Genomic DNA, 14,580 nt, shown 5'->3' with positions numbered 1-14,580 from the left:
TTAAATATTCATAAAAGTATCTTCCAAAATTTCTGCCTTGATTTTCATAAGACGATTTTTTTCTCCCAAACAAATATTAAGTAAAGATTTAAGGTTTATATGCATGTAATAATAATGTATTTTGGGCCATAAATTATTTTAATAAATACTTTATATGTAGATTAAATAGAAGTAAAAGAAGTTTGAACGTAAAAATTGTAATATAGTAAAAAACTAATTTAAACTAGTGCGCTCAACCCCGGCGCGTTGCGCCTGTGGATTCCCAGTGCTACGCGACAGAAATTTGGTCAGCACCCGTTCGTTTAGTTGGTTATCGTACCACCACTCGATATCAACACATGATATTTATATCGATCGAAAACAATTGTTTGAAAGAAATCAATTCGATTAAGTTGTATGTATATTCCACTATAACAAAATTAAATGCCTAAATTAAATGCAATAAGAAGACACTCTATCCCAAAAAGAAGGTACACAGCCTTCGATATGGTGTCAAAAGTGCTGGATTCCCAAAAGGGATTCTCATTTGCTAGTTTTTTTATTGAGTCAATGTAACATTGTAACCCATCCCATTTGACCTGCACATAAAAAACATCTGTTAAAATACAAGTTAGGGACTTAGGGGATCATCAACTATCTGTTGTATAATCCTATAAAAGTCCTCACATTTCATCTCCGAGTTATTATGATATTAGCCATTTAAGTAATCTTTTTAACTTCGTTTTGCACGATGCTTAATCGACACCATAGAAATTAGTATATATTGATTTTAGCATATGAAACCATATCTTTCTATGACTGTATTCTGCACCCTTTGTCGCAAAAACGTGAAAGTCCGAAATTTCCCAGATTGAAGCCAGCGTTTTCTTTACTACATGATCCAATTATTTATTTTCTTTCTGTTTAGTGAGGATTAAAAGACCTTAGCTATTATGTTAAGAGAAACATTAAATTAAATATAAATAAGAGCATACAAATATAAACTTAACGAATACAAATACCAAAACATCCATTAAAGTTATACTAATAAATAATTAACACTTTAACAATTCTGTCATGGTTGATTTCAAATACAAAATTGATACCAGTGACAACAATCTATTTGACTTTTTTACAAAGCCAATGAGTATGGAAATTTCTTGTCAAATAAATACCAAGTACCACCAACAAATTTACCCAAACAGTGTAGGAATATTAGAACCATAGTTTTAAAAAACGGCCGAGGCGGTCGTACTGAGGCGCGCCTCAGTTCGAAACGGAGGAAAAACGCATATGAGGCGGCGCCTCAGGTTCAGAAATTATACGGACGCCTCAGTTGAGTGAGGCGTAAGTTTCAGATCTGAGGCGGTACGAAAATGGCGAGGCGTAAGTATATTTTTTTAGGCGGGAATATATACTGATTGGATTTTAGTAGGTATGTAATGGTAAAAAGTGAGGGGATATTAGAGACATTGGCTTTCCCTTTCGCCTTTTACTTATAGTGGTCTAATAACCGGAACACAAAAGATCAAGAGCACCAAAATTATACCTACCATTTTGTCCGGGGTTGACACCAAAATCAACTCATAAGGTCTAATAACCGGAACACAAAAGATCAAGAGAACCAAAATTATACCTACCATTTTGTCCGGGGTTGACACCAAAATCAACTCATAAAAGTTTCGTTCTCTTGTTTGGTTCTGATCAGAACTGGAACACGACACAAAAATTACTTTAATTCCCTTTAAAACTCAAAAAACAGAAATGAACACATATTCAACCTCATGCCAAAACAATCACATAAAATTTGTCCCAGCAACCCATTTTGTTTCAGTCTTTTAATGATCTAAAGTCGAATGAGAATGAAACATTACCTTCATCAAGCGGTTCGTAAATCACATGCTTTGTTCCTGCAGAGAAACTGAAACAACACACAACAAATGATATTGAGTTAAAACATAGCAAAAGAAAAGTAACTGTAAAAGCTAATGTGTACTTACTAAATAGTCTACAATTGTAACACCACATATACTTTCCATATAGTTTAGTGGCTCCAATTCTTCTCAAAATTTGGAAAGTTTAAATCAAACCATACCAGGTATAATCAAGATGATACAATTTAGGGTTTCAGTAAACTTCAAAGAACACAAATTAAGGTTTAGATATACTTGCTAATATTCTTAAATTCAACATGAAGTTCCATGAATCCAGATATAATGTATATTTAAAGACATATATGAGCCCTAAAGCAATATGAGTTATGAGTTTACCTCTCTTGCACCAAGGTATCTTTGATTTAGTCGCACCCATCATTGACTTGCAAGATCCACCGGATTATCCCCGTTAACCAGCCAAACACCATGGAGAAGCTACAACCGGCGACCATGGAGAAGGTCCACCGGATTTGAGCACTGAAAAACACCAGAACCCAACTCAGTCGCCAGATCCACCGGATTATCCCCGTTAACAAGCCAAACACCATGGAGAAGCTACAACCGGCGACCACTTGACAGATCAGGACTCTAGAACTCGCCGCCGTCATCTCAGACGTCTGGTTCAGTCAGCGGCGTTTGGTGACATCGAAAGAAAAGTTACCGCTTCCTCGACGGCGTTTTGCGCTGGTTCTTCCATCACGGTCGCTCTGTTCTCTCGTTCTCGTCTCTCTCACTCATCTCTCTTTCTCCCTGTTGTGCCTGGACGTAGCAAAAGGAAATGAGATTGATAAAATGGGATTGAAGGCTGTGGAGGGCTAAAAGCCTCCCACGTGTCTGAGGTTAAATGTCTTAAATACCCTTAAAATACTGTTCATTCAGTTTGTTTATTAACATATAGTAATAATAATTATTATTTATTAATAAATATTTAAAAATTATGTCAACGAGTTATACCTTAGATATTTATTCAGAATTTCGCAAGAAGTACAGTATGTTTTTAAATGATTTTGGGAGTGAGATTATGAATTACTTTTATACCATATGAAATTATTTTGTCTAATAACATGATATATGTATATAAAGTATTGAGTAACTGATGTGAACTTGCTAATTCACATTTGGGTGGATTGAATTTTAGGGGAGTTAAAAGTCAAAAGTCTGAATTTAGAGACCCTAGAAGCAAGTCTTTTACTTTTCTATTTTACTATGTTTTGTCTATTTTGATTATTAGTGATTTTGTATTGGGACCAACTATTTTGAATCAAACCATCTTAGTTTTTCAATAAAATCAGTCTTTGATTTTCTAGTTCCTAACAATGGTTGTCGGGAATCTCGAAGAAGATGGTGAATGCCCGGCGTAGTGAAAGTAGCGCATCAAACTCAGATCAAATTACTTCTCAATTGGTTGTGATTGCAGCCAAACTTGACACCATAGAGTCGCAATTGATAGGTAGTGTTCCAGAACTCAAAATCATGATGTTTGGAAAACTAACCAGCAACCAAGAACCACCACTTGCACCATCTACACCTCACACTTTCCCTGATTTCAGCACCAAACACCATCCCAAAACCGGCCTTCAAACCCTCGCACCACCACCATGTCATGAACACCGCCACATCGGTACAATGACCAACACCAAACCGGGCACCAGTGTCAAAACCGTTGATCGCATCGTCTACACCTTTACCAAAACCAAATGTATTGCACAACCGAAATATTGCATCTATGCACCCCGTGTCTAACTCATCAAGTTCACTACTCACCGCCTGGACCGTGCTTGTTTGGTACTTTCCTTTGAAACCCAAGACACAACAGAAAGCCTAATTGAAGACCATGTGTCCTTCTGGAAGTATTAGAAAACTTATTCATGCATATCCAAGTTATGGTTTTTATGCAGTCATTCTCTACTAACCGGGTTCAGAGGACCAGTGCGAAAGGTTCCGAACTAAGGTGTAGCTAGATGGCTCGAGTGGCGCTCACCATGGCGCATCACTGAAATTACACCACGTGCCATGGTACAACTTGAATGGCAATTACGGTGGGACCATCCTAAAAGTTATGACTTGTTGGCGCATCAATTCCCATCTTTTCGACTTGAGGACAAGTCGATTTTCCGGGTCAGAAGTATGTATACAAACCTACTCATTTACAAATGGATTGGCAAAGTATTAGGGGAGGCAAAGTCAAAAGGCTGAATTCAAGGGTTGGCCGAAGTTTAGGAAGTAACTCTTTTACTTTTCATTTAAATATTGAGTAAATTACGATTTTGGCCCCTGTGGTTATATCACTTTTACCCTTTTATCCCAAAAAGAAACTTTTATCATCTGTACCCCCAATGTCTTTTTTCTAACCCTTTTGGCCCCCATCAATAACTCCATCCATTTACTTAGTTAAAACCTAGTCATGCGCGGGGCATTTTTGTTAAATCATATTAAAAGAAATACGGGCCATCAACCCAATCTCTTTCCCACTGCAACTTCATCTCCTTCGTATTCGTTTTCAGGCTTCAACTTCGGCAACCTGGAATCATTTAGCATATGTTTTCAAAATCCATGAACAACCTTTTAAAACCCCACTACAATGGAGGTCAGTTAATTTCTTAGGTCGACGATCTGCAGGTGGGTGGCCAATCAACACCCAACATCATTTTAGTCACCAGCGGTGGAGGTTCCCACATCGTCTGAATCTGGATAAACGAAGGCCAGTTTAATCTGGTTCTGCACCGCATCAAACCAAAAACAGAAAAGGTAAAAACAACAATCTAAACTAAAGAACTTTGAATATGGGGGTTTAAAGAAGAACATACGACGATGTTGTTGATCAGTTCTGTTTAAACATAATGGAGAACATGAATAACATACCTGTTACAGCAGAGAATCCAGTCAGAGATGCAGCCATTGAGTTCGACATACTTGTCAGGATGATCTGGTTCCTCCTTAGGGTGTAAGATGATGATGGTGATGAACCGAAACTAGGGAGGAATCGGTTAGGAGAGAGAGCCGAATTGATGTTATTAGGGTTTGTGTAATTGTCTAACTTGTGTAACCCTTTAACTCTCTAATAATCTCATTATATACACACTCAAGAGGAAACCTAATTAGTTAATAAGGGTAATATGGTCCATCAACAATTACCAACTAATTATTAATAGGTTATTAATATATTTTGATCTATATAATATAAATGATTATAATGGCTACAAGATTAAATATTATAACAATAATATATTTAATCTCAAATTCTCCCACTTAGCCGAGTAATCATTTATCATGAGTATTAGATGAGCCTGGCCAGGAGTTAACACTCATTTTAGCCTTAAACCAAGAACTATAGCAGAGAAATACAGTCGTTGAATCATCATTCGACTCAGGACCCCCATTAGTCATACTATAGCCTCAATTTAAGACCTAATAGTTATGATCAAAAAACGCATAAGCCCTTTAGCGTCTGATTTGTATTTATATTTGTCTATATGTCATTACACCGGCAGAACATATGTTAGAGACATACAAAATCAAACTGAGGAAATTTTATTAGTTAAAACATAAGCTAGTACAATATGCTATTAAATAAGGTTTTTAGTAAGTCCCATATTCGATACATGTTCTTCGAAACCTTTAGGTGGGAGACCTTTAGTCATTGGATCCGCAAGCATATCTGTCACACCCCCAAAATACCACCCATGGAACCCCACTAGGCGTGTGACAAACCAATAACGAGCCACTAATCATGTTGAACTCATAACAAGTTTAGAAATGAAATTGCCAATCATTAATGAAAAGTACCATCAATAAGTTTAAACGAAAACCAACATGTTCAGTGGAAGCAATAAAAGAAATCATAGTTTAACTGTTTCATAACCAACGTGTCATATCAATAATTCCAACACATGTATCCCTCTAGTTCGACCCATGACCACTCCAGCTACTTCAGACAGGAAGTTCCAAATCCAAGTAATCTAACGACCTGCGAGCATGCAACAAGTGTATCAGACAACGCTGGTGAGTTCATAGTTTGTGAAAACGTTAGTTACCAAATGTTTACTTCCATTCATTGATTACAAATCCAAAAGTAATGTTGATAATATCTCAATACTGAAGAAGACGGCTCCTGATGTATGTTTTGCCCGTTCCCCAGTGCTCCTATCAAAACACGGGGCATGAATGGGTCATTAGTTCAACACCCGTCCTCCCAGGTACGGGGTGAGGTTGCGAAACCTAAGTAGCGCTACCAACAAATACCCCGTTACCTCCCCGGTAACAAAAGATGGGACTTAAGAATGATAGGGTGAGAATATTATCCAACATCCCAGTTTTACCCAAAAGACTTATCCCTCCCCGGGATACCCAAAGACTGTCCCAACCACCTGGACGCATGCTCAAGAGATGAACTCACCTTAGAGTGCTCGGTATGTTATGTTACACTATTCGTTCCGATTGATCAACCAAACCCTAGTGTGGTTACCAGTAACAGTCAGTTTCATATGCACAAACAACACGTATTCTCTACACATACCACACTTATAGCGTACACCGATTTCACATAACATCATACAAGTCACAACAGTAATTCATTCGACACGCTAGTTCGTTAACATAATATATTCACATAGTATATATTCAGGTCACGTATGAGGTCACATTATTTGTTCATGTTCAACAACCACCCAAGAGCCCATTATTTCTCATCATGAAACTATGCGGCCCGTTAACATAATTTAGCCTGATGTAATGTGCGGTTCCACTAAGTCATTTTTGGGCCTAACTACATTGTGTGACTCAGTCCAATATGCAGCCTATATATAAAGTATGCGGCCCCGTGATTTCTTAAGTTCAGTTTTGTGAGGTGCGGCCCAGTATGTCACACCCTGGCTTTGCGGAAGCGTGGGTTAATTTGGTGTGACTTCTTAATACCATAGCTTAATCACAACAAAGCTATATGAAAGTAAAACCATGCAGATCATCCATTGATTCATGTTTTAAAATAAAAGTACCACAACATAGTTTTAAAATGTCGACACATGCAACGATAATACAATATATCTAAATAAAATCTTGTTTAGAAGACACAACCACAAACATGAAATAAACGTAGTTTAAGAACTGTGACTCGTCCAGGTAAAAGCCACAACCCCTAAACTTGGATGACCTCATAACTCTTACGCAGCGTGAAAACGTAGCATACCGTGCCAGATCCTTAGTTTCCTGAAATACATGTAAGTTGGAAAAATCAACAAAAATGTTGAGCGAGTTCATGTGTAGTGAGTATGTAAAACCTTTGAAATATGAAAATCCCTGGTATGTAGCAAATAAGAAAATAAGAGATCACCAATGGTTTGCAAGGCCATTGATATGTGTGAAGTGCAGTAGGAAGACTCAAACCTAGCAGATTTTTGCGTCGGGTACCAAGTCACCCCGAGGTCCGTACTGTTGGGCCTGGGGCTGGGCTCGCTACACCCAGATAGATCTACCGCTAAAAACCCAGGCCTGGGGCTGGCCTCCAGTTCCCGCCTACCCACTCACATGATCTAAGTAGTAACCCTCCTTACGCTAACCATACCATGTAAAAAGTATCCGTAATCATAGTAACATGTATTTCACCTCCGCAGTTTAAAAACTGAAAACAGTTAAGAGAAAAAGGGGGACATGAACTCACCGAAGTGCGTCTCTAACTAGTAATCTCCCAGTCAACCTGTTGTGCGACGACCTACACGTAGTAACTTCTATTAGACGGACGGTCGTGCTTTGGCTTAAGGTTCAACGTTTTTGGGAAATAGTTAGGCAACTATTTCGTATTTACACTTCGTAATTATGTATTACTTATATTCCTTCCCAAGGATGGGGGTTTTAATACATGCGCGTTTTGTAATTCCAAAATATATTATTAAGTCTTACTTAATAAAATATATTTTAATTTATTTGTCTAAAATATTCTATCTTCAAAATATACATATTTTTCCCAAAAATATTATATCTTACTTCCTATAATTTCCAAAATAATACCTTTATCAAAATACACACTTACGAGTATTTTTCCGAAAATACATAAGTTACATTTTTAGAGTTTGTGTGGTAATAACAATACCGGTGTGACTTAAATATTTATTGTGAGAGCATTAGTATTATTTTGGAGTCGTTACTGTTCAGTGTATTTCAGTAATATTATTTTTACCCTAAAAATAATATTTATATAGTTCACAAAATAATCATAAAATTCACACAAGTGTTACTATGAAAAATATATATTCTAAATATATATTTAACTAGTTTTATTTATAAAAATCCCACCTCCGACACTTGGAGATTTTGTAATAAAAATCATGGCGAATTTTTATTTGGGAAAATAAGTTAAAAATACATTCATAACACTTGTTGTAAAAATATTTTCCAAGTGTTATATTTCTGGAAAAATTTCGCCAGAGTTTCCTCTGTAACTGGAGGTGGCTACGCTTACAAGCGTATCATTTTCTTTTAACAACTCAATCAACAATTTTCCCAACATCAACAAACAATATTCAAACACTAAACTAGTCAAAACAAGTATAAATCGCAAACACATGAACTTGTAAGTTGTGTAAAAGTATGTAGTAATCTTCCATCATTTTTAGTAGACCTTTCTATCCTTAAAAATGAAATCGGTTTCTCGGAAATCTTATTTTTAAAGAAAATGCAAGTTTACAACTTCTAGTCCAAGGATTACGAAAATATTTCTTTGTTAAATCTTTTGTTACATAAGTGTTTACACACTTGCTTTTTCACTAAAAAGCTTGTAGTTTATGTAAGATCCAGGTTTAAAACATGATTTGCATCTTACACTTGGTTCTTCGAAAATACCACTTGTAGATCTTTAGATCTACTAGCTAAGAACTCTATTTTACAAGAAAAACTATTTTTACACAAGTTCATGTTTATGTATGAAAGGGTTCGTCATCTAGTAACTTTCCTACTTAACATAATGCTAGTTAATGTTTCATGAACATGATCTAGCATGGTTAGATGACGATCCGTTCCACTACTAGCAATAAACTACATAGAATAACCATTACTAAACAAGATTCATGAGTTTTACACCATTATTCACTCTTTAACCATCTTGTTCTTCATTCTTACTAGACTTTTAGTTTTGATCTTAAGTGTTTATGATTTTTATCCGTTAAACTTCTTATTAACCACTTTAGACAAGATCAAGAGGGTGTTTAGAATCACTTACAACTAGCTCAAGGCTAGGGAAGAAATCAAGCGAAAACAAGGTGGATAATAGCGTTGTAGAGAGGTCCTTGTGATTCCGTAAGCACCGGGTCTCCTTATGTGAACTCTAGCACCTTGATGTGTATGTGAAATAACAAGATTGAAACTTGAAAGTGGGTGTGGGTGTGTGGGAGTTCTCGGCCGAGAATGATGAGGGGAGAGGGAGAGATGCAACTTTTGAAGTGTGGTTTATGAAGTGAATGATGGACCTTGTGGGTTTACTTATAGACCAACCATCCTAATTAACCATTAGATATTATGTTTAGTAGATATTAGACAAACAAATAAAATAATCATATTTTGTAAGGGCGTGTCCCCTAAGGGGACCGATTGATCAAGAGAGGGTGGGGGGGTTGGTTTGGTTTGAACTATATGGTTAATGTTTAGTTAGATTAGTTAGGGGTTTAAGTAAGTTACTAGTGTGTTATGTATTATAGCGGGTGTTAGGGTATTCGGGGACCCTAACTGGCTCAGAAAAGGAAAAATAGTGTCATTGACAATATTTTTATGTTCCGGGTAAAGTCCGGTTGTTCGGTTGGATACTGATCCGTTAAAGTGCTTAATAAGCATTTAAAGTGTCCTTAATGTTATTTTTAGTGACACAATGAATTCCCGACACTTTGGAAAGTGTCTAGTATTATTTTCCATGTTTTTGCACTTTACTAGTTGGCTTAAATGCTGAATTTTGTATTAAAGTGCAGAATTTTGTGTTTAAAACATGTTTTAGGCACATCCGGTCACTATAACTAATGCCTAGTGACGTAGTTCTATAATCCTCATTTCCCTACACTCCTTACTAGTGTAGTGATCTATTCCTGGCTCATACTGGCCTTAGAGACAGTGTCTGTCTGGTGCTGGCTATGTCAGCACGTTTACTAGGTTATCCGTTCATCGTGCTACTGTGCTATTGTGCATCAAGTTTGTCACTATAGTTCTGTGTAAATAATGGAGTGACAGCAAATAAAGTATGATGCATGTACATGTATGTATCGGAAATCATGTAGCAGTTTAACCACAACTGTAAGCAAGCACAGTAATTAAGCATTAATTAAATATTAATTAATTTGTACGGATACCTGGTTTGGTGAGGGTTGTCACATTCTCCCCCCGTTAGAAAATTTTCGTCCCGAAATTTTAGGCTTTGCTTCTAGTTGCAGGGGTCTTGGGAAATGAGTGGGGGGTACTTTTCTTTCATTCGGTCCTCACGCTCCCAGGTGTATTCTGGACCATGTCTTGCATTCCAACGAACCTTGACGAGTTTGACACTGCTCCGGCGGGTTTTGTTCACCTTCCAATCTGTAACCTCAACGGGTTCTTCGACAAAATGGAGCGTGTCGTCAATATGATTCTCGTCTGCGGGAATGACAACAGTATCTTGCGTTAGACTCTTTTTCAGATTTTATACATGAAATGTATCGTGAACACCGTTCAGCTCGGCAGGTAAATCCAACTTGTATGCTACTAGCCCAATTCTTTCCAGAATCTTGAATGGACCAATATATCGCGGATTCAACTTTCCACGCTTCCCGAAGCGTGCCACACCCTTCCAGGGTGATACTTTTAATAATACCATGTCACATACCTCAAACTCTAGAGGTTTCCTTCTTCTGTCCGCATTACATTTCTGACGATCGCCAGCCGCCTTGATGCGATCTCGGATCTGTGCAATCTTATCTGTGGTTTCCTGGACCACATCGGGACCAACCAATTGTTTATCACCTGCATCAGACCAACAAAGCGGTGACCTGCACTTGCGGCCATATAGAGCTTCAAACGGCGCGGCACCAATACTGGTGTGGTAGCTGTTGTTGTACGAGAATTTGACCAATGGTAAATGTTTATCCCAGCTACCACCCAAATCCATAATACATGCTCTCAGCATATCTTCCAAAATCTGAATAGTCCGTTCGCTTTGTCCATCGGTCTGTGGGTGAAATGCAGTGCTCAGATTCAATTGTGAGCCAAAAGCTTCTTGGAAGGACTGCCAAATCCTTGACACAAACCTTCCGTCTCTATCAGAGATGATCGAGAGAGGCACTCCATGACGTGCGACGATATCTTTTATGTAAATTTCAGCTAATTTGCTCGTGTTGTCTTCCTCTCTGATGGGTAAGAAGTGCGCAGATATTGTTAATCGGTCCACTATTACCCAAATAGTGTCACGACCTCTTGGCGTTCTTGGCAACTTTGTTATAAAATCCATGGAAATTTGTTCCCATTTCCACTTGGGAATTTCAGGTTGTTGCAGAAGTCCTAAAGGCTTCTGGTATTCAGCTTTTACCTTGGCGCATGTCAAACACTTGCTAACATAAACAGCAACATCACCTTTCATCCTAGGCCACCAATAAAAATCTTTAAGATCTTGGTACATCTTATCCGCTCCTGGATGGATAGAGTACCGCGATTTGTGTGCCTCATCAAAAATAACTTTTCTCAAACCACCAAACAGAGGAACCCAAATCCTTTTCATGAAGCATAACGTTCCTTCCTCGTTTGGAATTAACTGCTTCTCCATCCCACGGAGATATTCTTCTTCAATGTTTCTTTCCTTAAGATCTTCTTTCTGCGCGGCACGAATGCGCAGAGAAAGGTCTGTCTGGATAATCATCTCTAAAGCCCTAACCCTTATGGGCTTGATCCTTTTCTTTTCTACTTAGGGCATCGGCGACCACATTCGCCTTCCCTGGATGATACTTGATCTCACAGTCGTAGTCATTCAATAATTCGACCCAACGTCTTTGTCTCATATTCAGCTCTTTCTGATCGAATATGTGTTGTAGGCTCTTATGATCTATGAAGATTGTACATTTCGTACCATATAGATAATGTCTCTAGATATTCAACGCAAATACCACTGCGCCTAATTCCAAGTCATGTGTGGTATAGTTCTTTTCGTGAACTTTCAATTGGCGCGAAGCGTAAGCTATAACTTTTTGGCGCCGCATCAACACGCAACCCAATCCTTGACGCGAGGCGTCGCAATATACCACAAAATCGTCTGTTCCCTCTGGTAGAGCTAAGATTGGCGCATTGCAGAGCATGTCTTTTAACAGCTGAAATGCTTCCTCCTGTTTGATTCCCCAATCAAACTTCTTATCTTTCTGCGTGAGAAGTGTCAGTGGTTGAGCGATCTTCGAAAAATCCTCAATGAATCTTCTATAGTAGCCAGCCAAACCCAATAATTGTCGAATCTCGGTTGGCGTCTTTGGGGTCTCCCAATTCTTTATCGCTTCAATCTTTGTGAGGTCCACATGAATTCCGTCCCCATTCAATACATGTCCAAGGAATTGGACTTCACGTAGCCAAAACTCGCACTTCGAGAATTTGGCATACAACTGTTCCTTCTTCAGCAACTCCAGAATAGCTCTTAAATGTTGTTCGTGTTCATTCTTCGTCTTTGAATAAATCAAAATATCATCGATAAACACAATCACGAACTTGTCGAGATACGGCTTGCAGACTCGGTTCATTAAATCCATAAAAACTGCAGGTGCGTTTGTCAACCCAAACGGCATAACTAGGAACTCGTAATGTCCATAACGAGTCGTAAAGGTTGTCTTCGGGATACTTTCCTCTTGTATCCTTAGCTGATGGTAACCTGATCGCAGATCGATCTTAGAGTAAAAGCTTGAACCTTGCAGTTGGTCGAATAGATCGTCAATCCTTGGCAGAGGGTATCTATTCTTGATCGTCAACTTGTGCAACTCCCGGTAGTCAATGCATATACGAAAACTATTGTCCTTCTTCTTGACAAACAGGACCGGAGCTCCCCAAGGTGAGAAGCTTGGTCTGATAAATCCCTTGTCTAACAACTCTTGAAGTTGTGTCGACAATTCCTGCATCTCTGACGGTGCAAGTCTATAGGGTGCCTTAGCCACGGGCGCGGCGCCTGGGACCAAGTCAATATGGAATTCCACTTGCCTCTGGGTGGCAATCCTGGCAAGTCCTATGGGAAGACTTCCGGATATTCCCTCACGACAGGGATGTCTTCGATCTTCAGTTCTGCAGCTTTCTTATCCACGATGTGTGCCAGGAAGGCAGCACATCCCTTTTGTAAACACTTTCGGGCTTTCAGGCAGCTGATGATTCTTAAAGGTGTATCGCGCTTTTCTCCATGAACCACAATCATTTCCCCATCTTCTGTTGGGATGCGAACGACCTTTTCGTGACAAACAATCTCTGCCTTGTTACTCGATATCCAATCCATCCCTACTACCACGTCGAAGCTTTCCAACTTGACTGGCAGTAGATCCAAAGCAAACTCACGCTCTCCCAACTCGATCATACAACCTCTGACAACTTCAGTAGCTTCAACCAGCTTTCCATTAGTCAATTCAATCGAGTACGGGATATCTAATTTACTAGCGGCTAACCCAAGCATATTCTTAAATTATAACGACACGAAGCTATAATGGCACCAGTATCAAACAAAACGGATGCAAAGCGTTGGTTTATAAGGAAACGTACCAGTAACAACATTGGGATCCTGGCACGCTTCCCTCGCCTCGATGTTAAAGACCCTTTCCCGTGCTTGGTTCAATTCCGGGCAGTTTCTCTTAAAATGCCCAATGTCACCACAGTTAAAACAGCCAAGTTTCTGCCCATTACCACCTCCATTCCCAGCTTGATTGTTGTTTTGATTTCGGTTCACAGTACCCGCTTGATTCGCGTTGTTGCCTCGATTTCCATTTCCTCCGTTATTTCCTTGTGCACGATTTCCATTACCACCACGGTTATTGTTCCGATTACCAAAACCTCCTTGGCCTCCCCGGCCAGCATTAGCCCAGCAGTTATCCTTCAAATGTACAACTTTTCCACAAGCTTCGCATACTTTTGGCCCACGCCGGCCAGAATGGTGACGCTGGCAGGTGTTACACTTGGGGTGTGTACCCATATAACCTTTTCCTTTCTTTCCAACACCGGTTGCAGCTTGGAACGGTGTGCTTGATTCTCCTTTCTTGTCGACACCGCTTGTTCCTTGTTTGAAATTCGAGAACTTCCTTTTGTTCTCGCCAGATGACTCTACGTGAGTCTTTTTCTTTTTCTGCTCAACATTCGAAAATTTGTTTAAGCGGACGACTTCCTCAGTAAGAGCTACGCTCAGATCGATGGCCTCTGTGATTGTCGCAGGGTTTGAAGTAGTGACCATACTCATGATCTGTGGAGCTAAACCCCAAATGAAACGCTCGATGCGTTTGAATTCTGGTGTAACCATGTAAGGTACCACATGAGACAGGTCGTGAAACCTTTGAACATACTCCGCGATTTTGGGTCCTTCCATCTTCAGATGCCAAAACTCAGTCTCCAACTTTTAAATTTCAGCGCGTGAACAATACTTCCTTCGCATGAGCTCTTTCAGCTCATTCCATGTCATCGCGTAAGCTACGGCTTCACCAAGAGTTTGAACTTGTAAATTCCA

The 14,580-nt window shown here is 39.1% G+C and overlaps 1 long non-coding RNA gene across 1 annotated transcript; it reads right to left on the bottom strand.

Annotated features, from left to right (window-relative positions):
• Positions 1-329: 329 nt before the first annotated feature.
• Positions 330-2,723, bottom strand: LOC110912370. Its single transcript, XR_002577883.2, has 3 exons — positions 2,250-2,723; positions 1,854-1,900; positions 330-578 (listed from the first exon to the last, which is right to left on the bottom strand). It is a non-coding gene; the product is annotated as an uncharacterized LOC110912370 (long non-coding RNA).
• Positions 2,724-14,580: the final 11,857 nt, after the last annotated feature.

The sequence above is a fragment of the Helianthus annuus genome, chromosome 15, assembly GCF_002127325.2.
Source record: "Helianthus annuus cultivar XRQ/B chromosome 15, HanXRQr2.0-SUNRISE, whole genome shotgun sequence".
NCBI classification, from domain to species: domain Eukaryota; kingdom Viridiplantae; phylum Streptophyta; class Magnoliopsida; order Asterales; family Asteraceae; genus Helianthus; species Helianthus annuus.
Note: the sequence above shows the minus strand (reverse complement) of the source record. Positions and strands in the feature narration are given on the sequence as shown.